General features: G+C 28.9%; 1 long non-coding RNA gene across 1 annotated transcript; it reads right to left on the bottom strand.

Annotated features, from left to right (window-relative positions):
* Positions 1 to 777: 777 nt before the first annotated feature.
* LOC122270018 (uncharacterized) lies at positions 778 to 19209 on the bottom strand. The gene is made up of 4 exons (XR_006225542.3): positions 19093 to 19209; positions 4732 to 4978; positions 2999 to 3087; positions 778 to 1397 (listed from the first exon to the last, which is right to left on the bottom strand). It is a non-coding gene; the product is annotated as an uncharacterized LOC122270018 (long non-coding RNA).
* Positions 19210 to 20258: the final 1049 nt, after the last annotated feature.

The following is a 20258-nucleotide window of genomic DNA, read 5'->3' as shown; positions in this document are numbered from 1 at the left end:
TTTTTGCGGGAATGATTATCAAAATACAGTTGATATTTTTTTTGCGCCAATAAAAGCTCATTTAAAATGAGCCAGTTAAGATATGTATTTTAGAAATAATTAAAACTTTTAAACTGCTGCACAACTTAAGCAAATTTGAGAAATAGAACTTCAATGTAAGTAAGTAAACAATCACACATAATTTCACCGGTATTGAAAATATTCAGATTTTTATTCCAAACGTTGGATCTTAACACTATTTTCAAACATATAATGGTTTAAATGTCTATTTGTTTAAGTTAAATTAGTGATGTATTCCTAAAAGCAGTTTCTTTTTTCTAGGTCATTTCCAATATTTACTCATTTCCTTAACAAGTACCGTAAAATATTTGTCCCAAATCACCACTACTATTCCAAGGAAGAAATTTTTTCAAATAATTAAAATATTTTCTTTATTGATATTCATATTCTAAATGATGGTTTTCAACACGATTTTTAAATAACAGTTTTTTTTTGTTTTGTAGTTTAGGTTAAATTAATGATGTATGCATAAAACTATTTTGCTTTTTTTCTGGATCATTTCCAATGTTGACTATTTCCTCAACAATTACTGTAAAATGCTGGACCCGAATCACAACTGGTCATCCGAGATTGCAGCAGTGGACCTCGTGTAGTTCGCCTGGACAAACTTTTAAAACTTTATATGCTTATTTAGATCATCAGAAACTTTTCGACGGCGAAAATAATATGAATTAAAAATTTCAGCTATTAATTCATCTTGTTTGAAATTTAGACATGTAAAATAAAACCATTGAGATTTTTATTCCATTTTAACACGATTTTCATACAACAGTTTGAATGTGTTTTAATTTAGGTTAAATTAATACTGTATTTGTAAAAATATTTTGCTTTCCTTCTAGGTCATTTCCAATGTTGACTCATTTCCTCAACAAGTACCATAAAATACTGGTCCCAAATCACCACTGGTCAACCATGGTTGCAGCTGTGGACCACATATAGTTCGTCAGGACATACTTCCAAAAGCTTTTCTACTTTTTTAGATGTTCACCAACTTTTCGAAGGAGAGAAAAAAAATAAAAATTTTAATTATTAATCCAGCATATTTGAGATTTAGACGAATTAAATTGAAAGTATCGAAATTTTTATTCTAAATCATGGTTTTAAACACGATTTTCATGTTTGAATGTGTTTTATTTTAGGTGAAATTAATGCTGTATTCATAAAAATATTTTGCTTTCCTTCTAGGTCATTTCCAATGTTGACTCATTTCCTCAACAAGTACCGTAAAATACTGGTCCCAAATCACCACTGGTCAACCATGGTTGCAGCTGTGGACCTCATATAGTTCGTCAGGACATACTTCCAAAAGCTTTTCCACTTTTCTAGATCTTCACCAGCTTTTCGAAGGCAAGAAAAAGAAGACGGGCATGAAGGAAGAAAGGCAAAAAAGGAAAAAAAAGGAACAAAATGTTCCGGAAGAGAAGAAGAAGCAATTGCAGGAATATCGGCATCGTAAAAGCTCTGCCTTCCAACGCATGGTCGCCTAATTGCACGCGCTTCGAAGGAACAATAGGCCGATCGAGCTCTTATGGGGTGTAGAGAGGGGGTGGCTGAGGCTCACGTGATTCGAGTTGAGGCAAACAGTGTCGAGCACCCCCTTAGGGATCTTCTGCTAACTGGCTTTTAGCTAAGGAGAGGGGGCTGACATGTTTAGGAGAGGTGGCATTGCCTTCTTCATTCTCCCCTTTGCTCTCGTCTTCAATCGCCAATCTTCTTTACCTGTTTCAGGAGAGGAAGAAAAAAAAAGGATGGGGAAGATGCTGCTGACTTTGAGAGTGATCCTCATCCCGCTATTGCGCTTCCTCCACTATCCCTGTAGTTGCTATCTAGACTGATTATCTTCTTCAGTAGTTAAAATGAATTCAATTCGGGGTAATTAAGGGATGTCTTTTGTCTGGATAACATGAGAAGTTATTATGATGTCAGCTTGTATGTTTATCTAATGATGTATAAATTGCCAAATCCACGGAAAGATCTCTTTGGGTAACTCTAAAAGAGCCATTCAAACCACCGGGGGAAATGAAGCTTTCATTTAATATAATTAGAAATGTATTAGATAATTGTTAATGGTTTGATATGTCTGGTATTAATTTAACCAAAAATATTTGTTTTGAATAAACATTTAAGTCTCTAGTGCTTTAAGCAATTAATGCAAGTACAGCGTGAGTCTTTTAATAGATGCGAATAGAATAAATTTAATAGTTTTAAAAACTTTCGAAACAAAGATTTTTAGCTTTTGAAATAAAGTCTGGAGCTCTTAAGTAGTTCGATTAAATTTGTTCTTTTATCTTAAATCTGCTTAAATTTCATAACAATGACTTGCAATTAAAACATATTATTTTGACTACGCCAGTAATGTTTGTTATTTTAATTAGTTTTCTCACTCGCGATTTAATAAAGAGTTCTAACTAAACTCAATGAAACTGTATTGTTTTAATTGCATTTGCTTGTTGTGGAACTTATTGAATAATTATTTAAATATTTGAATATGCGAATTTAGTCAAAACTAATTATCATTTATTTTATTTCTTTTCTGATAAGTCTCCCTTAGTATCGCATAAGGTATATTACTTACTTTTGAAACACGGTAATGCATTTTGAATATTTATTGATGATTAAAACAGAAGGTTCATGGTTTGTCTGCTCTCAACAATCGTGATGAACTAATTTTATATATATGGGTTTCTCAAATGAAAATTGAATATGGGTGATAGAATCAGCGCTACCTCATAGGGATATAATTTAAGATTCATAAATTGTATAAACTGATAAAGCAGTCCCCTTGAAACTTGAAACTTTTAAAAATGAATGTAAAGGAATAATGAGTAATTAGTACAGATCACATTAACGTAGTTCAAGTTTTAGTAGCATATGATTAGCTTGATGTAAAGCATCTACTGTCAAATTGGTGATTAGTGTAATATACATATAAATATACCTTTTTAAAGTGTAAGGTTTCGTTATTGTCACATGACGAACAGCAAAAGCTGTAGACCATAAACAATTGTCTGGATCCTACACTATTGACTGAAAAGAAGACACAATAAAAAAATGAAAGAAAAGATAACACAATAAAAAACACACTAGCTAATTAATAAAACTAATGAAAGAGAGCAAGCTAAAACATTTTAACCAAATACTTTTTAGACCACTCAACACATTTACTACAATAACAACAGCCTTCAGAAAATTATTGGATTGAAGATGGACGATCTGAAATGTATTTGGCTGTAAAATAAACTCAGATTGATCTTTTTTTTTTGCATTTTTATTTAAACAGAATTCCGAATGTGTTCATTATGTTCTATGCAGCCAATTGCAACATGGTTTTCAGTTTTTTCTGTTCGCCATGTTGCTTTAACGAAACTTTACATTGCAAAAAAAGTATGTGGATCTTTTAGCTGCTGATGAATTAAAGCACCTTTAACTTATTTTGTTTATTATGTTGTATACTATATTTTAACATTCTTGTCGGATGCTTGATAAAAATGCCCAATATGTCTTAAATTTGAACTTCATCTTTAGATCCTAAATTTGAATCTTCAGTAAAAGTAAATTTCTGCAACAAGAACAGACTCAGTCAACAAAAATTTAACTGTTATGCATCCTATTACATTTTACCAGCATGGTAAAAATGTAATTGGAGCGTCTATCTAATATGTGGGTGAAGGAGATTACCGACATTTGTTGCTTAAATTCATATCAATTATGCTTTGAAAAATATATGTGTTCTACTTGTTTCGAATACAGAAAATGGCTTTAATGAATCATGATTCAGAGTATGTTCTAACACAATCATATCTTGCAGATCTTCGCTAAAAAGAAAGAATCAGAAGTAGGTGAAGATAGAAAAAAAAAGGCTTAATGTGTTATAAGGGGGTAGAACGTGAGAAAGTAAAACCAGAACTACTCTTCTTGCATATTGGAAGATCGTCCAAGCGTCGGGCTCTTCTTATAGATGCTATAGGCAGAAGGAAAATCCGGGGATTCCAACTCATCCCCGCACGCTGGGCTATTTTTTATCTATTATTTTTCTTACTTTTTTCGCTATCTCCATCTTCCTCTGGTCAGCGACTTATGGGGGCGTTCACAGAGTAAAGAGGGAAAGAAAAAAATAAATAAAAAATAAGGTTTGGAAGGGGAGGGGTGCGCTTAGACGAGGGGGCTAAAGGAAGAAAATAACGTTCCCCGCTCACGAGCCTCTGTTAGTTCTTGCAATCGATGCTATTCTCTCTATTCTCTTACTTTTGTTCTTATGTACTTTTTTTTTTACTTTCGCCTTTCTTTCTATTTCATTCTGTTCTTTTTCGGAGCCACCATTTTTCTGAGGGAATGAAGTAGTGACGAGTGTTCGAGGGTGGGAAGAGACGCAAGAAAAGAAGGAAAGAGGGGTGGAAGGAGGTGACAATGTCTTATATGGGGATAGAAAAGCTGTTGTAGACCCAAAACTGGACTAGAGATCTTAAGCCCATCAACATAAAAGGTCAGCAAAAATAGTTTCTACTTTGCCAAAAATATTTTGATATTATTATTTGCAACAGATTTTGCAACACTATATACAAAAATATGGAATATATTAACTTTAATAGACTATTACCAACAAAAGCGTTTGCACACTTCAAAAAACTATAAAATATTAGGTTTAATCGAAGTAAAATATATTCTTTTAACCTAAGGTTCTAGATTTTGTTCTCGGAATCGTTCTTCCGATTTTCCTTTTTCATTTTACTGCTTTTCGAAATCGCAATCAAACAGCAAGGCTGAACTAAAGATAGAGTTGTTTATATTTATTCGAAACTACTCGAAGACATCACATTTTTTTAAAAATACTCTTTTGAAATCTTATTTTAATAATTGGCGTAAAGCTCCTGTGTTAGTCGAGATCGTCAAGTTTCTTGCCCATCAACAGTTTTTTTTCCTGAAAAAGTAAAGAGAAAGAATTTAATAAGCTGAATTTCATGATTTTTAAAAATATTATTAATATTAAAATGCAAATTAATTTTGACAAATTCAATAGACCTTAAGCAATTTTTCTTATTCAATAGACCTTAAGCAATAGACCTTAAATCTTCCCACTCTTTGTAACGTAATATGTTAATTGTAATTAATTTTTATTAATTAATTGTTTTGCTCTGTAAGCTAAATTCACCAAAGTAATCGATAGAATTTAAGTAATCGACAAAAGTAAACTAAATTCACAAATCAAAGTTATCGATGGAATTCTTTAAACGTGTTATTTCTTTTAAAGATAAATAACCAATTCTAGGTAGACGGTGAGTTACATAGTCAACAAAATAAAATTATCAAATATCTTGAATAACTTTTGATCTAATGAACTGATTTATGCTTACTGCACTATAAAAAATAGTGGTTTAACGTTGAACCATAACATTATTCAAATTTCATAATATAATTAATATATTTTATTATGTAATTCATAAATTTTATAATGTAATTCATTACATTATTATTTTATAATTTCATAATATTGTAAGGTATTACATTGAATCATATAGCCATTAGAAATGAACAACAGCACCGAATAATCAAGTTTAAGATGAACCAATTTGCATTATAATTTGATTTAATTTGGTACCATATTGAAGTTGCTAAAAAAGTTTAACAATATCATGGTTCAATGAGCTCAAAGGTGTTTTTTAAAATTGTAGAGTACGAACTTAATGACTTAAGGAGGACACCTTAAACACGCTAGTCATTGGGTACGTACGATATTATAGTTACAAATTCAATTCAGACAGATAATAAATAATGATTTTAAAAAAATTCTTAGCACATGAAATTATATTTGAGAAAATCAATTTTATGTCTAGGTGTTGAAAAAAATTACTATGGCCACCCACAAAAGATCTCAACAGTGTGGTCCACTATTTTAATGCACACTTTAGAAAAATTAGTTTATTGTAAAGCTTGAAGTTAATACTTTAGGGCAATTTCGTTTTACTTTCACGCGAATACAAATATTAACCCATCTCACACAGGAAGCTTCATTTAGTTGATGACTCGAGACAGAATGAGCGTTTTGCGTAAATATTTTGAATGTAAAATTCATCGAAATTTTTCAGCATTGAATTTCCGTAGAAATATTTTCCATTTATTGCGTAATTAGTTAATTCATTGATTTTGTCGCCTGACTTCCTTAATTCTGTCTCTTTCTTTTTCAGATATTTGTTTGACGACAGTTTCTGTTTTTACAGACAATTGACCTTCATTTGATCCTTGAGCTACGAAGTGCCACATTAAATTCGATTCGATTTTTCGGTTAAATCAAAAAATAAATTTTTTTAATATTCGTAAACTTACAATAAATCTTTAAAATTTGTGTAAACAAAGAGAGTCCCACACGAATGTTCATCAATATTCTCTCAAATACACAGGCATTTAGCCTTGTGATAATTCTATGATCTCTGCATTGTTTCAATCTAAAAACTGGCTTTTGACTACGTTCAATCTTTCTTTGATTATTTCATATGTATCTGGCAGCAGTATTGATATTCATTTTTAATAGTTTAATAAGTCACTTGCCAACACGAAACAATTTTTGTAGTTTCTTTCCAATCATTCATCTCTTTTTTTCATAGATAAAAAATATACAGAAACCATGAAGTCACCATGAACCACCTTTTTTAAACCGTGAAGTTAACATCAGTTACAAATAATATCATTTTACAACTAACAATCAATTTTCTAGCTACTACAGGTTGGTGATTAAGCATCAGCATGAAAATGTTTAACTGTTTTTATAATAATGATTTATGCATGCTTCGAAAATTCTTTTGGAAATTTGTTAACTGACTGAAAATGTTTGGAAATAAAACCCAACTCAAGAAGGTTGCAGGCACTCTATTTCATGTTGTTAATATATATTATCTTTTAGTTTCGATATTTTTTATGAGAGTCTGTTTCAAAAACAATTATGCATTTCTTAAAAAAATCTTATAATTTTGGGCTCATGTGAAAAACTAAGAAATTTTAATACTCTGACAATTTGCATTGTCTTCACTTCGTACAGCATTAGTCTTTCCCGAAACCGGCTATATCACAAAATCAACACAAAATTCCAAAAAAAAAAAAAAATGCCGGGATGTTAACAAATTGCAAATACCTAACATGACTGAAAGATTTTTAAAAATTTTTGTTCATTTTTGGAGAAACCTATTTGAAGGAGTTTGTTTAACATATTTTGCTAAATTTTAATTTCTGATACCTACCAAGTGTCAGCTATAAGTAAGGAACAAATATCGGAATGATATTATCTGTAAGTCAGAAAAGTTTTCTACATCTAAATTTAAATTTTGCTGGAAACAAACAGGATCACGTTCTTTTTACTCTGTAAGTTCAGTACATTTTTATGCAAAAGAGAAATATATATATTTATTCCAACTATTATTACTCCTTTCAATAATTTAGGACGTATAAGTTTGTTGTCCGTGTAGTGTCGAAATGCCAGACAGTTGTAGTCATGGGAATACGAGACTACTGCTTAACACAAGAATACATTACAATTATGTTTTAGCAACTGGCAAATCTGAATTGCAACGTAATATTGCATTTCAATTGCATGTAATTGTGTCAGCAACTTTATATTATTTTGTCTCTTGCCTAATTATAATACAACGTTTTGAATGTCACAATTAACAGACTGCAAAAGGAAAAAAATATATGCAACAGTTCTAATTAAATGTAATTATTTTGGAATCGAATCAATTTTTATTGTATAAAAGCTACTTACTTAAGAAAATATTTTTCAGATATTTGATTAAAACTTGTCAATGCAAATTTCGATCGTAACGTTAGGTAATGCTTTATCGTTTCAGTTTTCGCTTGCCATTCCTTTAACTTTATCCTTTTTTGTTCTCTTTCGCCAAATAATAATACAGCGTTTCAAATCTCGAGGAATTGGTTGTTTTTTTTGTTTTGTTTGGAATAGGACAATCCCGATGGTAACTTATAGGTCCTAACCCTATCTCTGGGTACTAAAACCATCCAAAAGCAATTTACGATATGGACATAACGTAAGACACCCAATAAGCTGGAAAGAAGAAAGATAATAGATCCCCGAAATACAACGCCACATTTCATTCGAACCTTGCTTTCCCAAACGCTGACGCAGCCTAAACCTCGTTAATTAAAAAGATACCTCTGTGCAAGATGGCAACGAGTGCTTTCCGTCCAGCCTGTTGGTCATCGTCTCAACATTGCCTGCCCCCCTTTATCATCCAAGAAAAAGGGGGGGGGGCTAGGAAATGTGTGCGAGGGGGTGGGCACTTCACTAATCCCGGAAACACTGCGTCTTCTGGAGGCTCCGTTAATGGGAAATCTTTATAAGAACGATACAACTTTAGCTTTGCCAAAACAAAAAGCCAATTCTCGGATAGAAAAAGAAATGGAACATTCCACACTTTGGAAATGAGGGTTTTGTCATTCCATCTTTGTTTATTTTCTTAGATTATATTCACTTGGAAGAAGACACTGGAGTGCATAATAATTCGAGCACTTTCCTTCAGATGGTATAAAGTAAAAAGACTGTTAAAAAAAAGAATGCATTTGAAATAAAATTACATTAGTTTTTTTAAATGGCATAAGATTAGTTTGAGTTTTTTTTTTCTCAATTGATTCTGCTACGCTAAGTCTAAGTATTACATGGGCAGATCTCTAAAACCTTTATCTTTTGATAATAAAAAAAAAATAATAGGCACACTATTTTTACACCTCCAGAATTGTTTGAAAATGTATAAAATATCAGAAAATAATCGTGAACATCGAAAATTTTGATGCCCTTACAAGTATAAACAAAAAATTAAAATTTTTGAACTAATTTTTCTAGGTTTAAAATCACTAACTGTCATTCGGTGAGGTTATAGTTACGATGTCAAAACCGTAATCAGACGTAGATCTAAAAAGTAAATGTTAAAATCAATCAAAATTTTGATCACACGTTTGTCATTGCCTAATTTATTTTCTGTGTTGTGTGCATCGCATTGCGTTGCATCTGAGTAAAGTTTTCGGTCTATTCTCTAGGTTGTTCAGACCGTAACCCTGTCAAACCGTAACCTCAGTATTAATTAATTGAATTTAACATATCAGAACTTAGTTTTTTCCCTATGTTTTACTAATTGAAGATATTTTTTGTAAATAAATAAAGTAAGACTTTTTTTTGCATTTATAACAATTTAACTTAATATTAAAATTTTTCAATTCATTTATGATACTAATAATTTTTGATGAAGAATAAAGAGTAAATATGGATGAAATTATTAAAAAGAAAAAATTGCTCAATAAAAGAAAAATAGGTTCACTAAGTTTATATGTTTATTAAATAAATGATACTTGTGTCATTTTTATGATTTTTAATTAAATGTATATAAACCTAGAAAAATTAGTTTAAAAATTTTAATTTTTTTATTTATACTTTTAAGGGCATCAAAATTTTCGATGTTCACGATTATTTTCTGATATTTTATGCATTTTCAAACAATTCTGGAGGTATAAAAATAGTGTACCTATTATTTTCTATTGTTTTTTTTATTATCAAAAGTTAAAGGTTTTAGAGATCTGCCGATATAAGAATTAATATTTAATTTTGTGTGATTGTTATAAATTCTAATGTTCTTTTTTAAATTCTTTTAGAATCTTTTCAACTCTCTTTCAGAGGAATCAGTTCAACGCTAAACCCATAATATTGCTACATTTACATAATGGTAATTGACACATTGACGTTATGAGACATGAATGAAGAGTTAAATTTGAATCATGTATCTATCTATCTTAAACCACACTATCGCGTTAAAAAGTTTAAGAAATACAGTAATAAGGTTCAATCTCAAAACCATATTTAGGTTTCAACAAATTTGAATGATAATATGATTCAACACATGCCAAAAGTTCAAGTTCAGAAATTTCATTGGGTCTTTTTTTATTTTTGTTCAGCGAGAAGAATACATAGAAGTGAAAATGTTTAGACATATTTGAAAATTACAAAATACGCAACAAAACGGTCCAGAATCTAAGATTGACTTTTATATGTAATAAAATTTTTAAACCTTCATTCAGGAAACAAATATTATTATTATTATTTCTTGATTATTTTTTAAGATTATTTTACTAATCCTAATTTAAAGAACAAACATCTATTAAATAATGAAAAAAAAATTAAGTTTATTGATAGTATAAAACCGAGATGAATTCTAAGCACTTCCACTTGATTTTGAATAACATTTCTTATTCTATCAAAATTTTGGAAACATAATTTTAGAAGTAATTCAAAACACATAATTTTTAATTTGTTGTTTTCAAATTTTATTACCTTAAAAGGTTAATAAAAAAGTTTTATTACTTATTTCTAAGATAAACTTAATAAGTTTTATCTTTTTATTCTTTTATACTTGAATATTTATTAAAAACCCCTACTAATTTACTTTTTTGATTAAATTTTTTTCAAGGATTATAGCAAGACAGATTAAGGTACAGTCTGACTCCCTGCCTGCAGGAAGCGCCTTTAATAGTTTTAATAAATAAATAGAAACAAATTTAAACTACATTTTAAAGAGTATTCTTACATAAAAAAGAATTTGCCGAACGTGTTCTTACATAAATAAAAATAGTAAATATAGAATAATTTATATCATTATTGTAATTTATTTTGAAAAAAAGACAAATAATTTTATAAACTAAATAAATAAAAAAATCTAATTAATTAAAATGAATATCTAACAATTTTATGCACGTATCTCATAAAAATAGTATATTCTATTCATAATCTTTATTATGCTTTCTTTATTCTTGGAACCCCCTTTTTTACACATTCTCTCAAACTGAAATTAATCATTGAATTCATTCTGTTTTAGCGGATTTTAACAATAATAATTTATTTTCTATTTTATTCTTCCTATAGTCCCATTAAAAAAATGCCATTCCAAAAAAATTGCTGAAAACCTCAGATTGTCCTATATATACTACATTAAGAAATTTCAAAGCAAACAGCACGGAAATTACCTTTTCATGGGCACCTGATGGGAAAGGAATGAGAGACTTTCTTTTAAAAAAATAAAGTGAAATGGTTACTTAATCAGGAAATCTCTTACAATGGCCTAGCTAGGAAAATGCAAAGACCACGTACTTTGTTACTACTAAAGACGGCTTACCAAACCTGCTTTCTGATGCACTTTCTAGGCATAAAGAAAGTTTAACAAATTATCGGAATATAATTCCAGTGAAGATGGCATACCAAACCTGCATCCTTATGCACTTTCTTGGCTTAAAGAATAGTTAACAAATTATCTGTGCATCAATCTGGTGAAGATCGCATAGCAAATCTATATCCTTATGCACTTTCTTGGCATTAAAAATAATTAACAAATTATCTGAGTATCATTCGGCTGAAAACAACATACCAAACATGTGTCCCTGCGTACTTTCTAAGCGCAAAGAAGAATTAACAAATTATCTAACTGCGTATCATTCTATTTAGGAAATGTGTAAAGGTTTTCGGTTCATTTTTGGCAGTATTAAAATTGAGTTTTTAAAGTGTGCAACTTTAATTGCAAAAATTTACTGTCTGTTCTATATTGAAAAATTTTTTTGTAAGATGATTGTTAAGGAGTTCGATTAATTTAAACCGATAGTTATATAACTAAAAATTAACTTATAAAGGAAAACTTTAAAGAAAAACTTACTTTTTGAATTTTTATTATTTAAATGTGTCTCTACTTAAACAAATATCAATTTGATAACTTGTATCATATCATATTAAATAAATTATTAGAAAGTTAAGTGAATGAAATTTTTAAGTCATATTTCAGTGAATGTAAATGAACTAGCTTTGAAATATATATGTAGATAATAGGATTTACAATATTATGCTTTGCCATTATTTCTCAACTGCGAGATTTATTCAACTCTAATTATTATTTTATTTCGTAACCAGCGTTAATCAACCAAACCCAATTCTGAGTTTACGATTGCCAATGTTCAACTCCATAGCCTTAAGATTTTGAACTCAGCCCAGAAGGCAAGGGAACTCCAGGATTGGGACAAACTAACTTTCGTGAAGGACTCACCAGCATTTGCGTTACATGGAAAGAAAAACCACTAATGCCTCCTATGGTTAGCCCTTCGGCAAGGGGATGCTGACCCATGATCCGTCTACCACTGAACAAATTTTACGCCAGAAGAAATTTTATGAGCCGTGTGCAGAATTCGTATCAACCAGCCATCGCTGGAATGCTAACCTTAATGGGGAAGCGAGCGCTCTATCCCTGAACTCCTACGGCCCCAACTATGAGATTGCAATAAAAAATATTTAGAAATATCTACCACTTATTTTAAATTGTTCGTGTAACAGCATTTTAATTCTTAGCGTTTTAATATGATGCCGAGAGAGACCCAAGGTTCATCGTTTACTACTTGTTACCAAATGCAATTGGAACTTTCTTCCATTCAAAAAATACTCATACAATAAAAATACTTAGTATCTTCATCAAATGATATAGCAAAATAAATTAATATTATATAGTTAAATAAAAAAAAATTATCCTCAAAAAAAATTTTTTTTTTCTTCAAAAATACCGTTTAGAATCCTTTTTTTTTTACCAAGTACTTCACCTACACATTGATGTTTGTTTAATTATAAACAAAAATACCTTAAATTCCCCCCCCCCCCAAAAAAAATCACGTCTTTAAAATACTAATATATAAGTGGAAAGTGTACATGCTTCGCTTTCAAATATAAAAGTGAAGCCTATATTTACGAGTCTTTTAATGGACATTCAGAATTACAGAGCTAAATTAAACATAATGAAATAGCAACGTAGATAATAATCAATTGCAGAAAGATCGAAATTTATATTTCAATGCCCCGCATTGTCACCGAGGCCAAATGTCGGGGGCTTTGTTTGCTGTTATCGCAAAATATACCTGGAAGTACAAGAGTTTAGTTAATTATTTACATTTACTCAGTGCCCGGTGGAAACAGTGGACACGAGGTCGTTACTAGCTCCCCCTAACAGGCAGCTGGTAAACGACACGCCCTGCTGGATAAGGACAATGCTTCGGAAACGATTGAGCCTCTTTTTGCTCAACTCAACTTAACTCGAATGCCAGCGTTTATCTTAACGAGGGGGACCATCTTGTTTAGTTCCACCCATTTTTGTAATTTATCCTCGTTACAATTTGTTTACTCATTAAGTGGTGACTGACTTTTTTATTCTTTGAAATTCACCTGATTGAATGAGGCGGTATTGGATGTAAGAGCTAATTCAGCTAAATAACGAACAAAACAGCAACGAAAATATTAATTAGCATTATTTATTATTGTTATTTTGATCATTATTATTTACTATTATCTTAAAAATATTTTATACAAATAAAGTTTTTTATGCAGCACCAACTGCAGTAGCTTTTAGATCATCCATAAGAAAGTTGTTGCTTTCACATACGGAATTGAAAAAAAAAACTAAATAATTTTGTGAAAACAAATTTATTATTCATAACTGAGAAATTTATTTACTTATAAAAAAATTTTAAAAGGGCAAAAATATTAAATTTTAAAATCGCTGAACTGAAAAAAATATACATATAGCTAATTTTTTTAAAAATGGAGATATACTAGCTGCATACCCATTCTTCGTAAGGGGTGCGAAAAATTAAATAATCAATAAATTGGTATTGATAAATACCAAGAAATCATGCACAAACCTGATAAATATATGCCTACTCAATTAATTAAGCTAAAACAATTCCAATTTTTTCTATTATTATTTTTACCCTTCCTGGTGGCTTTACGTTATTAGATTAAGTTTTAGAAGATAGATTTAATTTTTTTTTACAAATAACTTTTTTTAGAAGTTCATTCCATCAAAAAAAAAAAAAGATTAACTGTATTTACTGTCATTTGTCATATTGCCATAATCAGCACTTTTCGCCGATACTTATCTTTTTAATGGGTCGTATAGTTGGCAGCTTAGTACCAATATTAGTACATTTAGTACAAATAAAAAACACCAATTAATATAATACCAGTAAAACCAGTTAAAAAATTAGCAGGCAAAATTAACTTTTATGATTTCCCTAGACGAATTCCTTTTCACTCTTAATTAAACTTTTCAGAATTTTTTTTTTTTTCATTTCAGTTTGAATCAATCACAATTAATTAATTATCATTGGCGTCAGTAACAGTGACAATTTTCACCGTTATCATATACGAAAAGCATCTTCATATAAATTAAAATCTTGCAAAACTTGATTTATTTCAATTTTTACCTAATAGCAAAATTAATCATTTATAATTCGCGAAAATAATTAGTAACGGTACTAATATTTTTATTATCATTTTTGGCTTAGTAATATCGGAATTCGAAGCCCTTCGGTGTCTAACATAGTACTAACATAACATAAGTACTCTAATACCACCATACAACACATCAAGTAAACATAACCTTTATTTTTTTTCTCTTTTTGTATATAACATTGCGGCTTCGAACAATTAGATTTTTTAAAATATAAGCTAGAAAATCCATTCACCAAAAGAAAGATTAACTATACATATAGTATCATTTAATGTATGATAGTTGAGTTTATATTATTTTAGTTTAAATACTCGATTTAGAAGTTTCAATATCAATATAAGAAACACGTGATTTCATATACCTTTGAAATACGAATTCGGTGACGTCATCACCATGCATCTCGTCATCATTAACGTTGATTTTACTTGTGATATTCTATCATAGGAAACTAACGATAAATATTTTATTAAAACATATGATAAAACTCATTTTCTGTTTACTAGAGCGGCAAGTTAGTAATTTGCTCGTATTGTAAAATCTATATCGAATTCTATGAAGAACTCTTACTTTGGGATGTAGCGTGAGATCCAGTAGTCAAGGAGAGTTTTAAAGTAGACACTTATGGTCTTTGGTGTCTTCGCACGGACGTACAGTGCATAAAAAAACAGACCGCCTTGAATAACTTTTAATCTAATGATCGAATCTTCACTTTCTAGGACTCAATGACTCAAGGGGGTGATATCAAATATGCTAATTAAAAAGTGCAGACGATATTTTAAGTTGCGAAATCAGATACAAAAACGTACTGTTTCTCAATAAACACACCTTTTTTTGACTGATTCGGAATTCTGACCCTCCAAAATACGGAGGATAGCCGCAATTTGGGAAATATGGTCTCCATAGTTTGATCACGAGAACGATTCAAAGTTTGGATCCCTTAATGTTATTATCACTTTTTGCGTATTTCGCCATATATTGAGAACTTTTTATAGCGAATTAAAAATATTTTGCACACTATTATAAAGTTCGGATAATAAACAGATTAAAAAAGTCAGTTCAATTTTCTATTCAATTTTGCCTACCGTAAGAAAACTTTATTTTTTTTCAAATCATTTTACAATTATTATTTTCTATACTTGCTCTTATTTTTGAGAAATCATTGTATGGTTTTATACATCATATTAATAAAATTGCGATTTGACTTCATTGTCGAATCGATACTCAAATAGAGTATTATCTGTCTTTAAATATAGTTCCTCGGTAAGTAAAATTGCCAGATATTTTTATAAGGGAGGACTAATGTAGTTTTAAACGTTTTTATACTTAAATATAATTTCAATAAGTCAGAATCTTAAGATAAAGGCTGTTAAAGATTTTTCTTCATAACTAAGCACTAAAGCTGTCAAGTCTAAGGGGAAAGAGTACTCACATCCCAATGAGGTGACCCGGGTTCGAATACCAGTGTTGACTGATCTTGTGAATTCTGCTAATGGCTCACAGCGACCACAATGCTGGTATACTTATTTCTTTGAGTTTTTTCGTTAAAATGAAAAAGTTTTTTTTTTCCAAAAAATATTTAGCTGTTTATAAGACAGTCAACCGTTTTTAATAACAGTAATTCTCTTTTATTATGGCACACCAGCTTGCAGTATTTTTTTTTTCAATTTAAGATTTTTTACAGTGTACTTAGTAAAATTTTCAGAGAGAAAATGAAAAAAAAAAGACGGAAGAAAAATGGTAATAATTTTTATACAGAAAAAAAAATGAGCAATCAATTTGAAATCGTACACTGAGTGTTCAAATTTACCATAAATTTAATTCCAAACACACAACAAAATATTTCTTTTTCAAGTACTTAAACAAAAATCTTAAAGTTAGCAAACATTTTGATTATACTTAGATTTTATATTTTTCGTGTCATTCTCTGTCTACGCAAAAATTAAATGATTATAAGAAGAAAAAAAATCGAAACAAGCTCTTATAGCCAATCGCAGCAAAACTAAATTGCACACTTAACACAATATCCAAGTTTTTCAGTTTGTTTAAGACTATCTAACTTCAAAAATTTATTATTATTACAATTTTTTTTTTTTACTATTCGAATTGAAACTTCAGGTATCTCTAAATTTTGTAAGGTAAGCAATATCTTTAAAAACTATACTTTTACTAGTTGTTAAACATAAAAATGACATTAATTTTTTTTTTACCAAATAAATAAATTAAATCAATTAAGATTTTATGTTCTGCATTATTACAGTACTATTAAGGATTTTTAAGAGAAGACTATTTAGTTGCATGTCGTTCGTTGTAGTTTAAGCACATATTTTTTTTTCTACTTGTGTAAATAACTTCAGCACATTTACATAAAATTATCATAAATAAACTAATACATTATTCTTGTTAGACTTATATTTATTAAAGTTATTTTGGCTTATTAATATAATTAAACATTTTTAAAGCAAATAAATGCATTCGAAAAACGTTTTTATTTATTTAAATTATTCCGGCATATTAATATAAATAAAAATAATTTAAGCAAATACATGCATTCAAAAAACTTTTTATTTATTTAAATTGTTATTGGCATATTAGTATTAAACAAACTGATATAAATAAATAAAAAGATTCCAAAATGTTTTATTCGTTCAATTAATTTCGGTATGTTAACATAAATTAAACTATCATTCAATAAATTAAATTCAGGTTCTAGCACCTTAAAATATTAAAATTTTTCTATTAAATATAATATCATTGCTAGTTTTATTAAATTTCTTAGATTCACTAATGTAAATTTTAAATTTTTTGTTTCAAATAAGCGAAACGTATTAAAAATTTTCAATAACAAAATGAATGAGATTATGTTCAATCCGTAAAATAAATTTAAATTATGCAATACATAACTCACCTTTTATGAAATTCAAAAAATTTTAACAAGCAAAAACAAGTGTTTTGCTTGAACAATTCAAAAATATAACAACACAACCGCGATGGTAAAGTGATTAAGGCTCTGAGTTGCCGGAGTGAAGTATAAATTGAAGTTTTATCGTTGCGGAGGCTTGAAGCCCATGCGTTTTCAGATCTTTAAGCTTGTCTCGAAAGTAAATGTGGCTGGAACGTAATTCTGATCAGAATATTACTTTTATGGCATTAGTAACAAAGTTGTGGAGCCTTAACTTTCGTTTTCCCCTAGTGAACAACAAGCTATTGTAATGCATTACAACAAGAAATGCATTTTTGAGACGCGACTAACATTGCCAAAGCACTGAGTATAAAAAATTTCGTAATTTTTTTTTGTTTTAGGCATGTAATTGATAAAACTTTAAAGCACCATTCCAATAGTTTAACAGTATATAACGGAAGAGATAAAGCAGACATTTTTTGTGTAAAATATTTAATTATGCTAAGTGCTTTAAGCTAGTTAAAATAGATAAACTTTTCATTGCTTTTTAAAATTTGAATTTCAATGTTCGAGACATAATAGCAACGCATTTGAAATTTAATTAAAATTCAAAGTTAACTATTAAAAAATATTAATTTTAGGAATTGATCATAAATTTTTAATTAAAAAAATAAAATTAATCATGCATTTTTTAAAAAATAAAATGTTTGACTCTTTTAAAAATTCTTAAAAAAATTATCCAATAATATTTTAAAATCTACCTTTAAAATTTTAAATAGTATTTTAATTTGTGTTTAAATTTTATAAAAGATATTTTTGTATTTGTTTCAGTTAAATATTGAATTTCGAGTTTAATATCAAATGTGTTTATATTAAAATCCTCTTAATGAAACTACCGAAAAATAATGATATATAAAAATATTTCAAAAAAGATTTATCAAAATAAGATTTATAAACGATTTCAAGAATAGTATATTTCAATTTTTAAAGCAATATACTATACTTCTAAAAAAACTAGAATGTTTTATCAAATATATAAATCTCAACTACTATTTAATAACTTTAAAAAAATAGAGCTACAGAAAATTCTTCTGAATTGCATTAAATTAAAAAATATCTCCATTTGGAACCTAATCCAACATAAAAATTAATTCCTGTTCAAAAATAATTTTATTAATTTAAATTTTTTTTCTTCATAATTTCTTAAAATAACATTTAAACACAACACGAATTGTCCTAAAATATTCGCTACTGATTTACCATTTAAAATAAATAATATCATACCAGACATGAGTTTATGAAATTTATCGGTAAATATTTTGATTAAAATCAAATGAAAACATCAGAAAAGACAATCATTTCTAAATATAAGACATTTCCTCATTTAGATCGAAACTCGAGGCGAAAATATTCATTCGTATCTAAGCTGCTTCCTATAGTATACTAATTAATCATCCCTTTTGGAAAACTCATTACATTTTATTTCAAAATTGAAAATTTTGTTTAAATGAAATCCTAGAACGGTTATCTAAATAGTGTAGCATTACCAAACAAAGATAAATTGGCAATCTAGAGGAAGGGTGACCGTTATTGGATTTCGATTAATTTGAGAGGACAGATTGCAGTTTATTTGCACTTTTCCATTCCAAACAAGATTTACAGAACAACTGTGATTGCATAAATATTGCAGGTAACTTTCGAAGATTTAAGTGAAAGAGTTCTATCAAAAGGTCATATCTACCGTCAATATGGAAACTAATAACTTAGAATATTGTCTTGATTCTTTATCAGCTTTCTGGACGATTAAAATTAACCAACAAAATCACTTACCCGACGATGAAATGAATAGAGGAAATAGTAGCAAATTACGTGGATTGTTATCTTAATTTGACGTATAAGACTTTTAATAAAATCTTTTGGCGATATTATTGGCGTAGTATGTTTATCTATTCAGAATTTTAATAAGAAACTGTTCGCCATAGATTCAACAAACATAATAAAGTAAGTTTATTGCCAATAAATGAAACAGTACGACTCAATAAAATCTTCAATAATAATACTGAATATAATGGATATAATTAAAAAGTAGAAAACATTAATAAATAGTAAGTTAAGTCAAACATCACTTTAAAGTATTATTACATAATCTTATTTCAATTAATTTTCTCCGCTAACTTAACATAAAAATAGATTAAGTTAATAATGGACGGAAAGTTGTTGAGATAATTTAAAAGGAGTCTGTAGGGCTAATACCGATAATGCTAAAACTGACCTTTTTCGGTGTACCTTTTCTCAGCATTTAAACAAGATATTGCTTCAATTTTTTTCATGGAATATTTGCATATACTTGTTTACACGGTGATAACTGTTAGTACATATCTTTGACAGAAATGCTTTTAAAAAATTACGAACTAAGAACTTTTAAATTACTAAAACGTTTCATCATTTTTGAGAAAAAATCTTTCATAACTCAAAAAGTATTCCTGTTAATACTAAAACATTATCACAGTATACAACTGACATAATCTCAAATATCCAGAAGAAATTCCAATCGATACCATAAGTAGTTTCTTAGAAAGGGTACCTCTAAAAAGGTCCATTTTAGCATCATTGATATATGTACTACCGACTCCCTTTATTGTACCCCCTCAAGAAATAACTAACCCAGTAATTTATAGAGTAAAAATACAGATTACTTTATATGGGTCATTCTCACAAAAACAGTCATTTTCAAGTCCCCAGTATATTTTAAGTTTGTTTTACAGCTTACGAAAAAAAAAAAATCAGGGAAAGTGTCCTTCGGAATGCAAGCTAACAAAAGAATAAAAATGAAATTATCAATTTTTATTTTTTATTTATTTTAGGTAATTAAAATATACCAATATGTCATTCCCTCACTTGTCCCCACTGCTGATTTAAAAAAGAATAAAATTGTTTCTGAAATAAATTTTTTTTTTTTTACAAATTCGTGTTTTTTATTTCAGAATACTGAAATA

The sequence above is a fragment of the Parasteatoda tepidariorum genome, chromosome 7, assembly GCF_982258835.1.
Source record: "Parasteatoda tepidariorum strain Cologne lab strain chromosome 7, Ptep-v5.0, whole genome shotgun sequence".
NCBI classification, from domain to species: Eukaryota; Metazoa; Arthropoda; class Arachnida; order Araneae; family Theridiidae; genus Parasteatoda; species Parasteatoda tepidariorum.
The sequence above is the reverse complement of the archived record's forward strand: the minus strand, read 5'-3'. Positions and strand labels throughout refer to the sequence as shown.